The sequence below is a fragment of the Lineus longissimus genome, chromosome 10 (genome assembly GCF_910592395.1).
Source record: "Lineus longissimus chromosome 10, tnLinLong1.2, whole genome shotgun sequence".
Classification (NCBI taxonomy): domain Eukaryota; kingdom Metazoa; phylum Nemertea; class Pilidiophora; order Heteronemertea; family Lineidae; genus Lineus; species Lineus longissimus.
The window spans coordinates 18,540,029-18,556,423 of NC_088317.1; the positions used below are offsets into that span (position 1 = coordinate 18,540,029).

General features: G+C 42.9%; 1 long non-coding RNA gene across 1 annotated transcript; it reads right to left on the reverse strand.

Moving 5' to 3' along the window:
* Nucleotides 1-8,683: 8,683 nt before the first annotated feature.
* Nucleotides 8,684-10,652, reverse strand: LOC135494791 (uncharacterized). Its single transcript, XR_010448460.1, has 4 exons — nucleotides 10,581-10,652; nucleotides 9,799-9,910; nucleotides 9,250-9,424; nucleotides 8,684-9,033 (listed from the first exon to the last, which is right to left on the reverse strand). It is a non-coding gene; the product is annotated as an uncharacterized LOC135494791 (long non-coding RNA).
* Nucleotides 10,653-16,395: the final 5,743 nt, after the last annotated feature.

The following is a 16,395-nucleotide window of genomic DNA, read 5'->3' on the forward strand; positions in this document are numbered from 1 at the left end:
AGGGAGAGCCTCAAGGTTAGACCTGATCCTTGACTCAGCTTGGCCACAAAATGGCGCATACAGTCTGCTATTTTAATGCCATAGATTTTTCGGCAAGATTTAATACATCTTGCTCGGATTGGAGATTTTTCTGCAAGGTTTAAGACATCTTGCTAAGGATTGATTGAAATGCCTCATTCTGATCCCATATTTTATAGGTTCAACTAGTCTTTTAGGTGAGAAGTTGCAAGTCTCGGTATCATCACTGCCTTTGGGATGACGAAGAACGACCCTCCCAACCAACCTGAGGGAGAGCCTCAAGGTTAGACCTGATCCTTGACTCAGCTTGGCCACAAAAAGGCACAGATAGTCTGCTATTTTAATGCCATAGATTTTTCGGCAAGATTTAATACATCTTACTCGGATTGGAGATTTTTCTGCAAGGTTTAAGACATCTTGCTGAGGATTGATTGAAATGCCTCATTCTGATTCCATATTTTATAGGTTCAACTAGTCTTTTTGGTGAGAAGTTGCAAGTCTCGGTATCATCACTGCCTTTGGGATGACGAAGAATGACCCTCCCAACCAACCTGAGGGAGAGCCTCAAGGTTAGACCTGATCCTTGACTCAGCTTGGCCACAAAAAGGCACAGATAGTCTGCTATTTTAATGCCATAGATTTTTCGGCAAGATTTAATACATCTTACTCGGATTGGAGATTTTTCTGCAAGGTTTAAGACATCTTGCTGAGGATTGATTGAAATGCCTCATTCTGATTCCATATTTTATAGGTTCAACTAGTCTTTTAGGTGAGAGGTTGCAAGCCTCGGTATCATCACTGCCTTTGGGATGACAATGAACGACCCTCTTAACCAACCTGAGGGAGAGTCTCAAGGTTAGACCTGATCCTTGACTCAGCTTGGCAACAAAATGGCGCAGATAGTCTGCTATTTTAATGCCATAGATTTTTCAGCAAGATTTAACACATCTTGCTCGGATCGGAGATTTTTCAGGAAGGTTTAAGACATCTTGCTAAGGATTGATTGAAATGCCTCATTCTGATTCCATATTTTATAGGTTCAACTAGTCTTTTGGTGAGAGGTTGCAAGTCCCGGTATTGTCGCTGCCTTTGGGATGACAAAGAACGACCCTCCCAACCAACCTGAGGGAGAGCCTCATGGTAACACTCGACCCTTGACTCAGCTTGGCCACAAAATGGCGCAGACAGTCTGCTATTTTAATGCCATCGATTTTTCGGCAAGATTTAATACATCTTGCTCGGATTGGAGATTTTTCAGCAAGGTTTAAGACATCTTGCTAAGGATTGATTGAAATGCCTCATTCTGATTCCATATTTTATAGGTTCAACTAGTCTTTTGGTGAGAGGTTGCAAGTCCCGGTATTGTCACTGCCTTTGGGATGACAATGAACGACCCTCCCAACCAACCCGAGGGAGAGCCTCAAGGTTTGACTTGATCCTTGACTAAGCTTGGCCATAAAATGGCGCAGATAGCCTCAAGGTAAGACTCGATTCTTAATGCCATAGATTGAAATTTTGAGCAGTGACTGAGATTATGTGACTTGAGTAAGATACAGCTGAACCATCCAATATATTCAAGAACATAAAAAACGGATTCAAACAAGAATGTAAAGATCTAGAGGAGAGATTTCTAGCAGTTTTGAAAAGTCTTGCTAAAGATTTTATTCCAAATTGAACACATCATTCTTATTCTAATATTTTAAAGGTTCAACAAGCCCAGGATCACATTTGAATCACTGACATCCCCATTCTGTAGGAAAGGAGCCTTGGGAAAGGAGAACCCATCAAAGATCGTCTCGAAAACACTTGCCTTGATCAGGATACGCTGAAAAACCACCGATGAGGAAAATCACTTTATCATCATCATCATGGAAGTTTTATAACCCTTTTGGGTCTTCAACTTATAAGGTTTGTGAAAAATCAGTGCAATACAGTCTTATTTTCCATCTCTTTGAATCTGACACAGTCAATTCTTTAAGACATCCTCATTCCTTGTCTTTTATACCTGGACTCATACTTAGACTGGTCATTCTCTATTGTTGTTTGTATATCAAAATATGGTGCCCACACAGAAAAACACAAAAAGACCAGGCGCTTTATAAAAACAAGGAAAAACGAAGTACGGTGTGGGAGAGTCGTCTCACTTGTAGTAAAAATATGAACTTTTTAATTTTTCCAGAGATTGTCTAAACGGGTTTTGAAAGTTTCAAGGGTATTTCTATTTGCAGCTACAACTTCATGTCAGAGATACATGGAATACTGTCAGGAACAAACCTGATGAAAGAACTCTCATTGCTACACCAATGTTCGCGTTGATACAGAGCTGGACGATCCCATCGATGCTCTTGTTTCAGGCAAATGTAATGAAGTGCTGTGCAAACGATCTGTTAAGCAAACATTTGTTCCAAATTGTAGCATAATATTTGTTCCAAATAGTGATTTACCGACATGCTTGAAGATCACCTGTTTGTATTTGACAATGCAATACTGCACAAATGTAATGTGATGTAATGCAACGCTACAATTTGTTAGGCAAAATGTTTGTTCAAAATTGTGATTTATCAACATGTTTGAAGATCACCTGTATGTAGATCACCTGTATGTATTTGACAATGCAACACTGCACATAATCTTTCACTGTGGCCCAGTGTGTTTTGCACCCTTGAAACTAATGTAATTTAAACTTTTCAAGCCTGAATGCTCTTGGGAGCGCCCTTCCTGTTCTCAAATAGTCTGTGAATAAGCCACTTAAGTATGTTGATAACTTTATCATTTCATACTGTGTCATCTTCCTTTGCATATAGGCATATAGGCATATCTTTCATTATTTTCAATTATTTTTTATTTTTTAAAGTTTTTTTTGGCATTTTTGTTTTTTCTTCAGTGGTACATGTTGGTCATTATAGCTAGATTACAGGTAGGTTAGGCCTACAGGGTTACAGCATTAGTTTATTTCATGACTGGCAGTTAGTGCCGTCATCAGCAGCCACTTAGGATAGGATTGAGACTAGTGAGTGCAGTAGGTGTAGGCGCAACGTATCTAAGGTTAGGCACTCACTGGTCTTTATCTCCAGGAAGATGACACACCTGGGTAACCATGGCGAAGCTGCAATACAATCTTATCACTGGTTTTAAACTTGATCCCAGTTGTTTGCTATAATTGGGAAAAGTTTGTTATCAGATTTTAAAACTCAGAGGCTCATGCCAGTGAGCATGTTGCGCGTTTTAATAGTAATAGTAGCTCGAATTGGGCACATGGCTTGAAAGGTTTAAAACATTGACCTGTGATAAAAAGGGTGAGTTTCTGGGAATGGCCTGCAAAGGCAATTGCATTTTCTCACCCATTTTTTCACAATCAAATATTGTTTATAAAATGTAAAATGTATGATGTAAATAATGAAGTAAAAATGTATAACATGATAAGAAAGTACTTCTTTGAAGATATTTATGTTTTGTTATGGTAAAATGAATTACAGGCCCTTACTGTAAACTCACTCAGGAGCTGTCCGACCGTCAAATGGCAGCACCCGCTGGATCTGTCATATTCATAGTCCCCTGCTGTAAACTCACCCGGCCAGGAGCTGTCTGGGCTTCAAATGGCAGCACATGCTGGATATATCAATATAGGACAGCCCCCCCCCCCCACTATAAACTCACCCAGGAGCTGTCTTAACCTTAAATGTGGCAGCACCAGTGGGACATATCAGTCGGCTACCATCCTACGTGTTGGTCCCTACTATAAACTCACCCAGGAGCTGTCTTAACCTTAAATGTGGCAGCACCAGTGGGAAATATCAGTCGGCTACCATCCTACGTGTTGTTCCCTACTGTAAACTCACCCAGGAGCTATCGCCTCTTGATCATGTGAATCAAATGCTAGTCTGGAGGTCTCAGAAGCCCACTTTGTCCCCTCCAATAGATCGAAGACATGCCTTTTCCGAGGCCGGGATGGATGTACGCTATCCTGATTCAAATATTATTCATCATTCTCTTCGTTGGCCATCTTCTTAGATGCCTGAGATAGTAAGTCAGGTGTCCGAGATGAAAAATAAACATCGTCACTGAAAAAAAAAACACCATGTCCTTTCACTAAGACGAGAATATCGTCTAAATCGGATTCTGGGTCGTGTGAAGACAAGTCTCAAATGGTCTGTGAGAGGTGTCTAAATGAACTCTTTGCGACCTCGATGTCAATCGTCAGAGATAACGCCCTAGTGGGAACAGGTTATGAAATTTCCAGACTTTTGAACGATCATAAGTTGAGAAAATCAACTCCAATAATTACATCTATTTACGGACCGCAATTATTTTCTGCAGGTCGGCAATCTTTGTTTATAGTTGTGGTTGTCGCTTCTTGTAAACTGTGCATGCTTATGCTCGTGTTCGGCCTTAATTTTTTTTCTTAACACCCCAAGCTCAAAAACCACTTGGAGATGGCACTTTTTCTGATTGTTCCTCGACGAAACCACATGGGTACGGTCGGGGGCGATGCCCTGCATAGCCTCATACCACTCTCGTTCCTCGGTGTGACCAGAATTATTTTTTAAATCTTTGTTAAGTAAAATTTCTAATTTTTTCTTACCACCCCAAGCTCAAAAACCACTTGGAGATGACACTTTTTCTGATTGTTCCTCGACCAAACCACATGGATACGGTCGGGAACGATGCCCTGCATAGCCTCATACCACTCTCGATCCTAGGTGTGACCAGAATTTTTTTCTAAATCTTTGTTAAGTAAAATTTCTAATTTTTTCTTACCACCCCAAGCTCAAAAACCACTTGGAGATGGCACTTTTTCTGATTGTTCCTCGACCAAACCACATGTGTACGGTCGGGGACGATGCCCCACATAGCCTCATACCACTCTCGTTCCTAGGTGTGACCAGAATTTGTTTCAAATATTTGTAAGTAAATTTTCTAATTTTTTTCTCACCACCTCAAGCTCAAAAACCACTTGGAGATGGCACTTTTTCTGATTGTTCCTCGACCAAACCACATGGGTACGGTCGGGGACAGTAGCCTCATACCACTCTCGTTCCTTGGTGTGACCAATATTTTTAAAGTAAATTTTCCATTTTTTTTCTTAACACCCCAAGCTAAAAAAACACTTGGAGATGGCACTTTTTCTGATTGTTCCTCGACCAAACCACATGGGTACGGTCGGGGGCGATGCCCTGCATGGCCTCATACCACTCTCGTTCCTAGGTGTGACCAGAATTTAAAAAAAATATTTTTAAAGTTAATTTTCCATATTTTTCTTAACACCCCAAGCTCAAAAACCACTTGGAGATGGCACTTTTTCTGATTGTTCCTCGACAAAACCACATGGGTACGGTCGGGGGCGATGCCCTGCATAGCCTCATACCACTCTCGGTCCTAGGTGTGACCAGAATTTGTTTAAAATATTTTAAAAGTAAATTTTCCATTTTTTTTCTTAACACCCCAAGCTCAAAAACCACTCGGAGATGCCACTTTTTCTGATTGTTCCTCGACCAAACCACATGGGTACGGTCGGGGACGATGCCCCGCATAGCCTCATACCACTCTCGTTCCTAGGTGTGACCCGAATTTTTCAAAAATATTTTTAAAGTAAATTTTCCATTTTTTTTCTTACCACCCCAAGCTCAAAAACCACTTGGAGATGGCACTTTTTCTGATTGTTCCTCGACTAAACCACATGGGTACGGTCGGGGGCGATGCCCTGCATAGCCTCATACCACTCTCGATCCTAGGTGTGACCAGAATGTTTTAAAAAATCTTTGTTAAGTAAAATTTCGAATTTTTTCTTACCACCCCAAGCTCAAAAACACTTGGAGATGGCACTTTTTCTGATTGTTCCTCGACCAAACCACATGTGTACGGTCGGGGACGATGCCCCACATAGCCTAGCTCATACCACCAAATTTACTTTAAAAATATTTTGGAAAAATTCGGGTCACACCTAGGAACGAGAGTGGTATGAGGCTATGCGGGGCATCGTCCCCGACCGTACATATGTGGTCTGGTCGAGGAACAATCGAAAAAAGTGCCATCTCCAAGCTGCTTGTCTCCAGAAATGAACCCCTTACTGGTGCTGCCCTCCTGAAAATACTCGGGGGACCATAGAACTGAAATCAATATTTTATGAAAGATTGAATACTAGTCTATAATTCAAATCAATATTTTTCTTGATTACCTTTGTATTAACCCACGCCACCCCAGGGTCAACTTTTTGTTTTTATTCTTCAATAATTTGTACCGTTGTAGGTGTCACTGGTCTTGTGCCTGTAACGCAAAAACTCCAAAAATGGGGCTGGAAATTTAGTGCTAGCTTGACACTTTACCCGAGTAAGTTCGAGTAAGACCCGAGTAAACTTGGTGCTGGAAATATGGGGCCAGCTTGATTTGGGTAGAGAAATTTGGTGCTAGCTTGACACAAGCAGGATGTAGGGGCATGCAATGGGAGGATAGGTCATGCCCCAGACATCAACAATCGGTGATCCTCAATATTGGTCACCATGGCATGCATGCATGCATATCTTAGAATAAATTAACTATGTTGCATATACATGGCTGCATAGCAAAATAGTCAAAATTAGCAAAGATATGCACATGTCACTGTGCTACGAGTATTTGGTCAGCAGGCGTTCGTCTATTATGCGATCACGCCACTTCAAAACGTTGAGCAGATAAACGAAAGTTTGATACCTAACTAATTTCTGAAAGATCAATATTTTGGTTTTGCTAATGTGCCTTCACTAATATGTTCTTTCGTTTTCATCTCAAGAAATATCAACCTGAAAGTGATCTTGATTTTATCGATAGATACCTATTACACCAATTAATATTCTTATGTAAGAGTTTTTTTAATATATTTGTCATAACAATTTTACAATACCCAAAATATGGGTCATACCAGCAGACCACAGGCCTAGTCTACATATAGGCCCCTACTATAAATCAGATACTTGGTCGTGGTCAATTGGACAGATTACCACTCGGAAGAGATTGTCCCCATGTTTATTAGAAATGTCTTTAGGGACCGACTGACTGATGAGACTGCCCATATGATTATTGGAGATGTCTCTTGGACAAATTTCTCTTCGAGTAATTTCTAATTGAGGAGCCAGCACAATTAAATACTCCATTGGCATGTGTGATGTTATCATCAGTATCTTTGTCACAATTCTGTATCCACTTTCATCTCGGTTGTGTTGGCATTTGTTTCAGGTATCGCACATTCCCAGAAACCCAATGTTCTGTTGATTGTTGTGGATGATTTGAGACCAGCTATTGGCTGCTAGTGCTACGGCTAAAAATCAAACGAGGACTGACAACGAATTTGAGGGCTTCTTTCCAAAATTACACTGTAGACAAATTGATCAAGTAAAGTATTTTTATGTAGATATTGACGTAATTTTGGTGGCACGTTTAAGATGACTGTGGTCCCAAGGTAGTACTCAAGTTGTACTTAAAGAGTTGTCAGGTAGATATTGTGTACTGCCAGTCTCGTGAGATCAGATAACCAGCTGGCAGAGGTTGGTTGTTCCATTGTCCGTCCTTGTGAGATGATTACCACGGTACAACCAAATCAGTTGTCTTGTACAGCTAAATAACCATTTGAAGTTGTGTCAATTACTTCCCAACCTGACCAGATAACCAGCTGGCAGATGCTGGTTGTTCCATTTTCCGTCCTTGTGAGATGATTACCACGGTACAACCAAATCAGTTGTCTTGTATCACAGTGTAATGTTGTCTTGTACAGCTAAAGAACCCTTTGAAGGTTGTGTCAATGTCTTCCCAACCTGACCAGATATCCAGCTGGAAGAGGTTGGTTGTTACGTAGGCTGTCCTGTCGTCTCCAAAGTTCATTAGCGGTAACCTTAGTGTAATTTTTAGGTTGTGTCAAGGTCTTCCCAACCTGACCAGATAACCAGCTGGCAGAGGGTAGTTGTTTTGCGTCAGAGTTTTTATGTTGTGTCAAAACCTTCACAATCTGAATAGATCAGCAGCTGGCAGAGATTGATTGTTTCCACATCCCACAGACCATGCAGACAGAAAGATATTGGGATTTCACCAATCGCAATTGCCGTTGCCTGTACCATGACAGAAGACGGACAATAGTGCGATGGGCTTCATGATTTTGCTTGGGTTGGGGAGTTTCTGGGCTGATAAGGGCAGACATACATTGGATCAGGTCAAGTATTGGGGTTGAGAAAGTGTTAGGTGTTGGTGTAGGGGGCCTACCCTAAGGATAAAATAATGTGTCTCAATTTCACCATGGCAATCTGACAGCACTTCACCATAGTGAATTGGGACGGTGAAATATTTTACCATGGTGAGCATGGTAAATTCTACATTCATGGTGAGCATGGTAAACTTTGAATTCACCATGGTGAACGCTGCATTCACCATGGTGAGCATGGTCAACTCCGATTTTACCATGGTGAATCTGAGATTTTTTTCTTAAGGGTCATCTCCATCCAAACCAATTCACCGACTTAACGTTGCCCTCTTTTAAGGCAACAAAATAATGAAAACAGATGCAAAGACAGGAGACTAAAGACGGAATACAATGTACAGAACACAGCCTTGTTATTCATGAAACATAGACTCTTGTCGACAACAAACAGTCAACAGAATTTTGGCAGGATTTTTCAAAATAACAATGATGTGAAAGGAAAAAATACAATAAAATATAGCAATAAAAGTAAGTCACTCTATTGCAAATTACTTCCCACTAACAAGTTGAGGTGTGCCCACAAGTTGCTCGACAATCAAAATGGATTGATACGACGAACACCAGAGTTCAAAGGCGAGAAAGGATTCACTTTTTGCCCACATCAACGCATCATTCATTGAAATCGCTGTTGATCGAGGAGCGACACGTGGCCATCGGAGTGACTAGGGAGATGAGAGCTGGCGATTCAGTCCATGCCTGTTCGAACAGGCCACCATTCCTCTCCTACACTGCTTTGGAGTCTTTGGTAAACTCGGATGAGATCATCAGTGGGTGGCGACTTCTTCCTAGATTTTCTGAAGACAGAAAATAGAATTCAATTCAATACAGTACATGATTGTGGCAGAGCAAGGGACAAGGATGTGATGTGACAAGATCGAAGAGCAAGACCAGCGTGAATCTACACGACACACTATGGACTAGTGGCTCAGATTCTCAACTAGAGGTCAAGAGGTCCCTGGTTCGAATCCTACAGTCGGTGAGAGACTCAGGCAGGTCTCTTAGACACTTGCCTCACTACCCAGATGTATAAATGGGTTCTGGCGCTGGGCATATGGACAAATGGGACAGCATTTTTTCCTTCTTTTTTTGTTACTAACAGGATTGTGTGCAGCCCAGGCTTCAATCTCTTCATCTATCTGGGCCCCCGACGATGGCACCTTTGGTCCTTTCTTTTCCAACAAGTGTCTGAAACAGTGAAAACAAAAACACAGTGGAAATCATTGACCGCGTTGTAGGTTAGACACTGCTGCTCAAATGATTTGAAATATTCTCCTCACAACTCAAAGAAGAAAACCTAGGTGGCTTTTTCGTTATGCATTTCTTTGCAGTGAATTAACGAGTAAACATCGTCTCTCAGACACTTGGGAAACGCATCTGAGAGCATCTCAGTTTCAAAATTTTCCTGCTGGAGACCCCCAGACCTCCCTTCGTGGGTGAGCGCCTACTGCGCTTTCATGTGATTGTGAGGGCGAGCCCTCACCATATTCAGGCTTCGCCCTCAACGGGGCCCCCTCTATCCAGCTGTGCTGGATCCACTCCCTTATTTGATGGTGACCTACCATGTGGTCCAGCCACCAGTCAGACAAGGATCCCCTTTTGCGATTTGTTGCTACTTCTGGCTGTACCGAGGCTACTTTTTGCTGGGTCACTGGATGTACCAAGTCATGCCCGCTGAAACGACGAGTGATCATATCAACATTGTTGTGGCGATACTCTACACCATCCCTTCGCAATTCCCACAGCCCGTGATCACTGTTCACTAAAAGATTTGAGAAACAAGTCGTCACAATTCCGTTGGCGTCATATGCAATTTGAATTGCAGCAGACGTCGCGGTTTAACATAAGCTGTGTACCGGTGCTACCGAATACGCTGCATGACACAAGGGCCTTAACATCACAGTAGAAAAGAATCATATTGAATTTGGCTAAATCACAGGGCTCAGCCAGGCCTCTGAATCTGATATCATGATGGGGGGCGGGCGAGGGGGTTGGTCCAGCAGCGGCTGGCAGCGGACATTTGTCTTGACTCTTGCTTAGCGCTGCTACAGCTTAAAGTGCTGTGGTACAGTCTAGAAGCAGTGTCATCATTGGCGAAATGGACCAAAGTTTGTGAGGGGCTGAGTTTCGTCCAAAAATAGATCTGTTTACACACTACGGCAATGGCGTATTGCAGGTACACGTCAACGGGTCATTGATTGTCGGACGTCAGTTCGCCAAGAAAACCAAAGGAATCGAAGGATTCATTGAACTCATCAACACATCATTAGTTTTCAGTGAAGTGCAACTGTATTCCTAGGTAAATCACTTTGGTATATAGAGAGTAAGATTACAATTAACTCACGTTAAAGTTTGAGTTCCGGGGAGGTAGCGTTGTCAGTACGTTGGTTTAGGGGCGCAATAACCTAGCTTATAGCCAGCAATTAGTACACTAAGATTTCAGTGATTAACATAATAGTTGCAAGTATTTGGCATTTTAGATTCATATTTCGTGCTATAATAACTACGTTGTAAACATAATGCTCAAAATAGATTCATGAAAAAGTTGTTAGGGCAATATCAAGCAAGCAGTAACGGAAAAAAGTGTAATTCCATTAACTGAATATTGTTTTTAAGCACTATAACATTTTAGGCCTACTTTTCCGTAAACCACGAGAACAATGTATGTGAAAAAAACAACACATATAAGTGAGGCGCCGAGTATACAGTAATTGTAAGGTAAAGAAAAGCTCGGTCTCTAAAGTCTGGAGGTCCGGAGTCCGTAACTGTGACGGTCACGAGAGTGATTTGTCCTTACGGATAGATCGAGAGGGCGGTTTGGGGTTCCGCCGACGGTGCTCGCATGCATTGGTCGTATCCCCGAAACCTTTACAACGACAACAAATCTGGTGGCATCCATGACGGTATAGGAATTGACGGTGAAGTTACAAAAAATCTGGTGGCATCCAATGACGGTATAGGAATTGACGGTGAAGGATCTCGTGGCATATCGGATGCGCATCCGAAGACGGTAAGGGAATTGACGGTGAAGGATCTCGTGGCATATCGGATGCGCATCCGAAGACGGTAAGGGAATTGACGGTGAAGGATCTCGTGGCATATCGGATGCGCATCCGAAGACGGTAAGGGAATTGACGGTGAAGGATCTCGTGGCATATCGGATCCGAAGACGGTAAGGGAATTGACGGTGAAGGATCTCGTGGCATATCGGATGCGCATCCGAAGACGGTAAGGGAATTGACGGTAAAGGATCTCGTGGCATATCGGATGCGCATCCGATGACGGTTTTATATACATATATATATATTATATAAATTTTAGTTTTACAATATTATGTAAGTGCAAGCTCTAGTGAGCTCACACAACTGTTTGACAGTCCTGGCTCCTCCATCGTGCTGACAACATGATGAGAGAGATGAGACAGTCACAGCCAGGCAAAATAAGTCTTGGCTGCTCTGCCAAGTTGTCAATATGGTGAGAGAGATGAGGAAGTCACAGCCAGGCCGAATCAGTCCTGGCTGCTCCACCGTGTTGACAACATGATGAGAGAGATGAGACAGTCACAGCCAGGCCGCATCAATCTTCGCCGCACTGCCTAGTTGTTAATAAGGCGAGAGAGATGAGACAGTCAGAGCCAGGCCGAATCAGTTCTGGCTGCTCCACCGTGTTGACAATAATTATGGTGAAAGAGATGAGACAGTCACAGCCAGGCCAAATCAGTCTTGGCTGCTCTGCCAAGTTGTCAACATGGTGAGAGAGATGAGGCAGTCACAGCCAGGCCGAATCAGTCCTGGCTGCTCCACCGTGTTGACAACATGATGAGAGAGATGAGGAAGTCACAGCCAGGCCGAATCAATCCTGGCTGCTCCACCGTACTGACAACATGATGCGAGTGATGAGACAGTCACAGCCAGGCCACATCAACCTTCGCCGCACTGTCTAGTTGTTAATATGGCGAGAGAGATGAGACAGTCACAGCGAGGCCGAATCAGTTCTGGCTGCTCCACCGTGTTGACAATAATTATGGTGAGAGAGATGAGACAGTCACAGCCAGGCCAAATCAGTCTTGGCTGCTCTGCCAAGTTGTCAACATGGTGAGAGAGATGAGGAAGTCACAGCCAGGCCGAATCAGTCCTGGCTGCTCCACCGTGTTGACAACATGATGAGAGAGATGAGGAAGTCACTGCCAACATGATGAGAGACATGAGACAGTCACAGCCAGGTCACATCAGTCTTCGCCGTACTGCTTAGTTGTTAACATGGTGAGAGAGATGAGACAGTCACAGCCAGGCGAATCAGTCTTGGCTGCTCTGCCAAATTGTTAACATGGTGAGAGAGATGAGACAGTCAGAGCCAGGCCGAATCAGTCCTGGCCGCTCCACCGTGTTGACAACATGATGAGAGAGATGAGACGGTCACAGCCAAGCCACATCAGTCTTGGCTGCTCCACCGTGTTGACAACATGATGAGAGAGATGAGATAGTCACAGCCAGGCCACATCAGTCTTTGCTGCTCTGCCAAGTTGTCAACATGGTGAGAGAGATGAGACAGTCACAGCAAGGCCGAATCAGTTCTGGCTGCTCCACCCCACGTGACTTCATCGACGAGTATGCGAAATCCTTTTGTTCGGCCTCATTCAGCGTTTTGCCCCGAGAGGGGAGGAGAATGGCTGCTCCCCAGCTGTCCCGTTCGAGGAGGCAAGACCACAATTGATTTTTAAGCCTTTAAGCAGTTAAATTGTCAATGTTTGACCGCGACGCATCAAATACTGCGTGGGGTTGTGAATCTGAAATTTAGATTATGTTATTCCGGAGAGTCGGGCAAGTAAATGGTGAAAAATAAACTGGTAGTTGACCACGGAATTTTTTTGATAATCGACAAATTAGACAGACTTTGATATTTCCACTCTTTTCAGCCAACTGGCAGAAAAACTCAAAACACGCCCCCTATTACCCAATTAGCAAAATTCGAAATTAATTTTTTCATCAAATAATTTCTTTATATCGGTAGACTTGCCACAGCAAATATTTTTCAAAACCTCTCCAAATATGTACTTGAGAGTTAAAAACATGCACTCGTCTAATTGATAGGCCTGGTTCATACATTAGAAATAGCGTCGTTAGCTTTCTTGAGACGTTTGCTTTGCCCACCCACCCACCCCAGTTCTCCGTCCTTTCGCTTTTCTGCTTTTGCAGATGTCGTGCTCAGTTCCTCCCAATACTCTTCCTCATGAGCACACGATTGGATGGAGTCACGTGGGTTGCTATCACACCGTGTTGCCAACATGATGAGAGAGATGAGACAGTCACAGCCAGGCCACATCAGTCTTCGCCGCACTGCCTAGTTGTTAACATGGTGAGAGAGATGAGACAGTCACAGCCAGGCCGAATCAGTCCTGGCCGCTCCACCGTGTTGACAACATGATGAGAGAGATGAGACAGTCACAGCCAGGCCACATCAGTCTTCGCCGCACTGCCTAGTTGTTAACATGGTGAGAGAGATGAGACAGTCACAGCCAGGCTATGTCTTTCTTTATCAACCCAGGACAGTCTGGAGGTGCCACGGTCTCATGCATAGAAGAGACTGTTGAGGTCAGATGTCTCCCATGCAGTGACATTCGATTTCACAATCAGTTCGTTCATTTTGAAAACATTTCTCTGTGACATGGGACAAAGGTAGCCCCTGCCACCGCTCTCTATTTACAATCAACAGATTGGGTAAAGTGGGGGAAAACTAACACCTCATCAGTTTTGTTCTGTGTAGTTGTCCACAAAAAATAACGAGACAACTTTCTAGGTTTCCGTATATGTCCTTTTATTTAAAACTAATCAGAAACACTAAGGGACAATTTCATTAACAAAATACCTATTTACAACTTTAATCAACAAAATTGTCCTCAGAATCTTCTAGTTTTGTCCACAGTTACCATGGAAACGTGGACATGACCGAGTTTCTCTTCATCTTAAAGAGGAAGACAGGTGACCCACACATTATGCCATTCTTGACAGGTGACGATTGAAAGATCAAAAAGACCTTGGTAAACTTTTGTCGATGTTTGAATCTCCAAGAAACGTTGTAAAAACCTCAAGGATTTTCTATTGTGACATCATGATAAGCTGAAGCAAGTAGCCATCTTCTTCTGTTTAGTGTGCCAACTGACTGCTATCGGATATCCTGGAATTGGAATTGGAATTCGCCCGCAAGATTAGAATAAACAGGTTTTCGTTCATTTGACATCAACTGTCTTAAAATCGCCACCAGTCGACAACGGCCAGACACTTAGTGTCCTCTTACATTGCAAACACGAAAAGCATCAGAATACAAAGAAACTAAAACTACAATATCAGAACCCACATAGACTATATACAACTAGTGATCAAAAGGATTAACACGAGAAGATGTACGACGCCTTCGACACGGCTCAGCATGCTTAACAGTGCCTTCTAGTTTTAGAAAATGGACCTAGACATTTGTGGCGGGATAAAAAGTTGTCGAGTTGGTTTGAAGGCCATGCGCGTTGGTATCGGTAGGAAATTACCTCTTGTAGGTTCCTTTGATCTGATCTTTATATTCCATTATTGTGTCACTGGACCCAGCTCAAGGATTGGTAGGTTGGAAGGACTGCGGGGCTCACGGCAGTACCACAGGAGAAAACGAATGCCTAATCTACGTACAATCAAATTGCTGGCCTAATTGACACGAGTTTTATCCCGCCACGACAGTCTCGGCTGGAACATGAGATCGGGAAGGGGACGTGAACACATCGAGTGAAAGACTTCGGTCACGTCATTCTTCAGGATTTAAGCCAGTCGTGGCCCTCCGATGGATGGAATGACTCTCGTAAGAACAGAGTCTGTCAATTATAACGAACATTTTGAAATTTTATAGAATGTACATTGCCTAAACGTTTTCCTGTAACGGACAGTCAACTGGAATCTGGAATTTTTCAAGAAAATAAAACTTATTTGCGAGTTGCGGCATGGTTCGATTTCTCATTTAAATACTTTACATGTAGCTTGTAGGCCTTTAAACAGGGAGGTCTATCTTCTCCAGTTGGCTCTTTTGTATTGTTTTTTCAACTGCGCGATACTGATTGTCAGCAAAGAGCTTATGTCTGCTGACCGTAGGATAGTGACCTATGCAGTACTAGTAGAAGACGAGGCAAGCCAAGGGGTCATCAATCTTAAGAACCTATACATGTATGGCAGACTGAGAATCCCACACATTCTGGAGAACCAGCACCAGCAACTCTAGTTATCTTCTTCGATTTCCAACACAGAATATACAGACATTATATAGAGTACACACTACAATACAAAACAGCATGCTGAACATTTACCCTGTCACGGTCAATACAAATCTGGCCACCAGGGGGCACAACTAATTGACCCATTTGAAGCACTGGGAAAGACGCCACTGACAGTGTTAGTTGGAGTGAATACGTTGCAATTCCTGTGGGGTTTACTCTTGGAGGCAAAAGTAACACCCACGGTTTTGTAAGGCTGTGACTATTTCATGTAGTCAAGACGGGTTTCACTCCAGGGAGTGTGAAAGACTGAGGAGGCTATAGGCAGGAGCCTGGTAGAGCCAGATTAAATCAGGAAATTGCTGCCAGGTGGCAGTATATAACACATCCAGGTAGGGTACTAATGCGTAGTACCATAATGCATAAGGCTGATGTACTATGAGAACCGTCACCTGTGGTGCTCAAGGAGGGAGCTGTCTTTAGATTTCAGAGGTGATATGCACTGTTCATGCCTGACCCACAAATACTTTCTCACCGAGTCCAGCAAGAGCCAGTTCTCTTCCTGTGCTAGTCACGTGGACATCACCAATTTTTAACTGGAACCTAATCCTGCCTTTGATTTGATAATGTAGAGGAGCTCTCCTTCAGGCCAAAAGACATTCCTTGATAATAGAAATATTGGACTGGATTTCGTTACAGTGAAGGTGGGAATAGTAAAGTCATTGATTGTCCCTTGATAGAATATAATGATTTTGCCTTCACTAAACTAACACTTATACATGTCATGTTCCATCGATACCTGTAACAAATACTATATTCGCTGCATACAGGAACATGTATAATCAATGACAATGGAATCTCTAATGTATGGCATAGCCACTTCTGTCACATGATCTCTGAATAGTTAGACATG